This window comes from Oratosquilla oratoria, unplaced genomic scaffold, assembly GCF_046742065.1.
Source record: "Oratosquilla oratoria isolate Oo_2021 unplaced genomic scaffold, ASM4674206v1 SCAFFOLD144, whole genome shotgun sequence".
NCBI classification, from domain to species: Eukaryota; Metazoa; Arthropoda; class Malacostraca; order Stomatopoda; family Squillidae; genus Oratosquilla; species Oratosquilla oratoria.
This window is the reverse complement of record NW_027467500.1, coordinates 160,001-165,402: the sequence shown is the minus strand read 5'-3', so window position 1 is coordinate 165,402 and position 5,402 is coordinate 160,001.

Below are 5,402 nucleotides of genomic sequence, written 5' to 3'. Positions count from 1 at the left end.
AGAGTGCCGGGGGACTGGAGGAGTGCGTGTATAGTTCCTCTTTACATGGGAAAAGGGGACAAGTGTGAATGTAGTAGTTTCAGAGGGATTAGCTTGTTAAGTGTAGTTGGGAAGGCTTATGGGAGGATCTTGATTGAGAGTATTAGGAGAGGAAGAGAGGGAGTACTTGGTGAGGAACAGTATGGATTTAGGACAGGTAGAGGTTGTGTAGATCAGATCTTTGTGGTAAGACAGATATGTGAGAAAGCTATAGGAAAGGGGAAGGATGTTTTTTGGGCTTTTATGGATCTGGAAAAGGCTTACAATAGAGTAGACAGAAAAGCACTGTGGGAGGTTATGCAGATATACGGGATAGGAGGAAAGCTTCTGGGAGCTGTCAAGAGTTTTTATGAGAGTAGTAGAGCTTGTGTCAGGATTAGAAATGGAGAGAGTGAGTGGTTCGAGGTAAAGGTGGGACTTCGTCAAGGATGCGTTATGTCGCCCTGGCTGTTCAACTTATACATGGATGGGGTGGTGCGAGAGGTAAATGCAAGGGTAATGGGTCAGGGATTGGAGATGGTTAAAGAAAATGGAGAAAAGTGGGAGGTGAGCCAGCTGTTGTTTGCGGACGACACTGCGCTTGTGGCAGGATCGGAGGAGGGATTGAGGAAGCTGGTGGCAGAGTTTGGGAGAGTATGTGATAGAAGAAAGCTAAATATAAATGTGGGTAAAAGTAAGGTGATGAGATGTACAAGGGGTGAAAGTGGCAGTAGACTGGAAGTGAGCATTAAGGGAGAGCGACTGGAGGAAGTGGATAGTTTTAGATACTTGGGTGCAAATGTGGCAGGGAAAGGTGGAGTGAAGGTGGAGGTAGAATGTAGATTGAGAGAAGCGAGTAAATGCCTTGGTGGATTAAAGAGTGTAATGAGGAATAGACATCTGGGAATGGATGCTAAGAGGAGACTGTATGAAGGAGTGATTGTGCCAACAGCACTGTATGGGGGCAGAAACATGGAACATAAGAGAGGAAGAGAGAAGGAGTTTGAATGTGTTTGAGATGAGGTGTGTGAGAAGTATGATGGGGGCTAAGCCAGATAGAGTGAGAAATGAGGAAGTGAGGAGGAGAACAGGGGTGGAAAGGGAGCTGGGAGATAGGGTTGATGAAAGAATATTAGGATGGTTTGGACACATGGAAAGAATGAGTGAAGAAAGAGTAGTAAAAGAGGTATGGAAGGCAGATGTGGAGGGAGTGAACATGAGGGGACGTCATAGGATGAGGTAGATGGATGGGGTGAAGGGGGCTTTGGGGAAGAGGGGAATGTCTGTTGAGGAAGGATGGGAGAGGACAGAAGACAGGGGTGAATGGAGAATGGTTGTATATGGATGATGTTGTGATTGCATGAGGTGGAATGGGCGGGGAGATGGGGGGTGAGGTAGTATGTGTGAGCAAAATTTGACGCAGCCCGAAGGGATTTCTCCCCGTCTTCTCCTTTTATGCAATGGGGGGACGGAGAGGGGGGGTCGCCGATTTAATGAAGCGGCCTTGCTGTAGATGTGCTGTGTCTTGCGACACTGCTTCTGACCCAGGGCAGTGGACAAGGTGCAGGGATGACCCGTCATCAAGGAGGTGCTAAGATAAGAGGGAGGGTGGAGGGGTGTGGAGTGTATTCAGGGATGGAATGGGTGGGAATGATTTTATGCCTTTTCCTTTTTGGCTACCTCCCTTGTAAGGGGGAAAAAGCCTTGGTATATGTATGTATGGTACTGTCCAGGACTCGAACCCGGCATCCTCATGTAAGTGCGACAGTGACTTTCCAACTAGGCTATAAAGAGAGATATAAGTTCAGCGCATTATCTCTTATATATACGAGGGGTGATCAAAAAGTAATGACAGTGATACCATATATTTTCACGGTACAGAGGTAAATCCAAACAGTGGCCTACATTCCTTCAAAGTACTCCCCTCCTGCCTCTATGCATTGTTCCATCCTCTTTCGCCACTTCATGAAGCACTCACGCAACTCAGAAGCCGATATACCTCGTAGCTCTGAATTGACTGCTCGCGCCAGATCTTGGATGCGATGAAACAGCTTCCCTGCGATCGCACCCTTGATCTTTGGAAACAACCAAAAATCACAGGGAGCAAGGTCAGGCGAGTAGGGTGGGTGGGGGAGAAGTGTGATCCCCTGCTGCTCCAGGAACTGCACAGTGAGGCGAGCTTTGTGGGGGGCAGCATTGTCATGGTGCAGCAAAAGGCGCGATCGGCGACGGGTTGGTGCAGTCTTGGCCTGATATTCCAGGACTCGAGGAAGGACGTGATCAGTGTAGTACTGGGCTGTGATAGTACACTGTTGAGGCATTACATCCACACACATTGGTCTTTGTGAATTGAAGAAGATGGTGAAAAGGCGCTTCCTGTTGCGAAATCCTTCCTTCAGAATCTGAGGTCGAGGTTCTTCATCACTCAACCACACCATGTTAGACTGCTTGTCTCTGGTGGTGAAGAAAGAAATCCAACACTCATCTCCGGTAGCTACATCGGAGAACCGTTTCGGACCATTTGGCTCGAATTCAGCCAGCCATAGACGACAAATCCGCACCCGTTCGCTCTTCTGCTCTTCCGTAAGCAAATGAGGTATCCATCGAGCACACTTCTTCCTCAGCCCTAAGTGTTCATGCACGATGTCATGTGCGCTCCCATAACTGACACCGAGCTCCAAGGATAAGAATCGAAGAGTAACAGTTGGATCTTCGTCAATGATGGCCCGCGCACGGACCGTCGTTGCTTCGGTCACGGATGTCCGAGGGCGGCCAGGACGATGATCATCTTCTAGCTGCAATTTTCCGGCTGCGAAAGCTCGAATCCAGTGGGAAACAGTTTCCAGTGATGGAGTAGACTCGGGAAAAACTTGCAACAATTCCTCTCTGATCTCCGTTGCTTTTTTCCCGAGTTTCCACCTTGTGAAGGTGTAGAATCTGCAGCCTTCTTTCGAAAAATCCATGTTTCCGGTTAGAGAGGCAAACCAACAATGACGCAATCGCACAGCGCAACGATAAAATGTAAGCTAGACAAACAGCGACAAGCTCAAACATGTAACAACAGGCAACACTTGCTGCCCCGTGCGGCCCGCCCCCCCACCCCTTATAGTATCAAAGCGACGAGTCCGACTGTCATAACTTTCTGACCACCCCTAGTATTTGTATGCTCAAGTTACATACTCATATATGAATTTTTTGCGTTCAACCCATCTCCACTATGATAGTACAATTGGAAGTATACGAACGCGGGAAAGTATTTGTACAACACTGAATGGGTCCCAGTGATTAGAGATACATTTTAACAACCACAATACACTTTAATTCTAAGCCATCAAAGGCCAGCATGCTGAAATTGAAATGTGGTACTGCCCAGGACTCGAACCCGGCATCCTCATGACAAGTGCGACAGTGACTTTCCAACTAGGCTATCAAGAGAGATATAAGTTCAGCGCATTATTTCTTATATACATATATATTTGTATGCTCGAGTTACATACACATTTATGAATTTTTTGCGTTCAACCCATCTCCACTATGATAGTGCAATTGGAAGTATACGAACGCTATATATATATATATATATATATATATATATATATATATATATATATATTTATCAGTGGCGGATCCAGGATAAAAATTTGGGGGGGGCTAACCTGAATTCCTTCCTCTGAGTAGTCTGATGTATCAGAAGTCTGAGGTATACTTAACTTAATCATGTTTTTCAGATTTTTCTGTATTTCAGACATATATAATAGAATGTATATTCGTTTTATATTGTTACACGCTTGTGCTAGTCAGTGATAAGGCACTGGCACGCGTATACTCTCGCATAGAGAGAAATTATTGCAGGATCCGTGTGTAGTGTAGATGTTTTGGAAAGATGTTTTGGAAAGAAATTAAGAGAGGAAGAGGAGGCGAATCAAGTGGAGAAGAAAAGGTAAAAGGTGCAGATGGAGAGATGATAATGGAGGAGAAGGCAGTAAGGGGAAGATGGGCAGAGTATTTTAGGGAGTTGCTAAATGTGAAGGATAGGGAGGGAAAGATTGCTGCAGTGGGAAGTGCGAAGAAAATGAGAGTGATGAATGAGGAGAATGGAGGAGAGGTGGGGAAGGATGAGGTGAGGGCAGTTGTTGGGATGATGAAAGCAGGTGGGGCACCTGGTCTGGATGGATGCCATGCAGAGTGTCTGAGGGGGGGAGGTGCAGTGATGGTGGACTGGTTGGTGAGGTTATTTAATGTTTGTTGGAGAGAGGGTAGAGTGCCGGAGGACTGGAGAAGTGCCTGTGTGGTTCCTCTTTACAAGGGAGGGGAGGGGCGGGTGTGAGTGTGGTGGTTTCGGGGGGATTAGCTTGTTGAGTGTAGTTGGGAAGGCTTATGGGAGGATCTTGATTGAGAGGATTGGGAGAGGAGCAGGGGGAGTGGTTGGTGGGGAACAGTATGGATTTGGGACAGGTGGGGGTTGTGTGGATCAGATCTTTGTGGTGGGACGGATGTGTGAGAGAGCTATGGGAGGGGGGAGGGATGTTTTTTGGGCTTTTGTGGATCTGGAAAGGGCTTGTGATAGGGTGGACAGGAGGGCGCTGTAGGAGGTTGTGCAGATGTAAGGGATAGGAGGAAAGCTTCTGGGAGCTGTCAAGAGTTTTTATGAGAGTAGTAGAGCTTGTGTCGGGAATGGAAATGGAGGGAGTGAGTGGTTCGAGGTAAAGGTGGGACTTCGCCAAGGATGCGTTATGTCACCCTGGCTGTTCAACTTATACATGGATGGGGTGGTGCGGGAGGTGGATGCAAGGGTAGTGGGCAAGGGATTGGAGATGGTTAAAGAAAATGGAGTGGAGTGGAAGGTGAGCCAGCTGTTGTTTGCGGACGACGCTGCGCTTGTGGCGGGATCGAAGGAGGGATTGAGGAAGTTGGTGGCAGAGTTTGGGAGAGTATGTGATAGAAGAAAGCTGAAGATAAATGTGGGTAAGAGTGGGGTGATGGGATGTGCGGGGGGTGGGGGTGGCAGTAGGCTGGAGGTGAGCATTGAGGGAGGGCGACTGGAGGAAGTGGATGGTTTTGGATACTTGGGTGCAAATGTGGCAGGGAGAGGTGGAGTGAATGTGGAGGTAGAATGTAGATTGAGAGAAGAGGGTAAATGCCTTGGTGGATTAAAGAGTGTAATGAGGAATAGACATTTGGGAATGGATGCTAGGAGGAGACTGTATGAAGGAGTGATTGTGCCAACAGCACTGAATGGGGCAGAAACATGGAACATAAGAGAAGAAGAGAGAAGGAGTTTGAATGTGTTTGGGATGAGGTGTCTGAGAAGTATGATGGGGGTTCCTAGGCTAGATAAAGTGAGAAATGAGGAGGTGAGGAGGAGAATGGGGGTGGGAGATAGG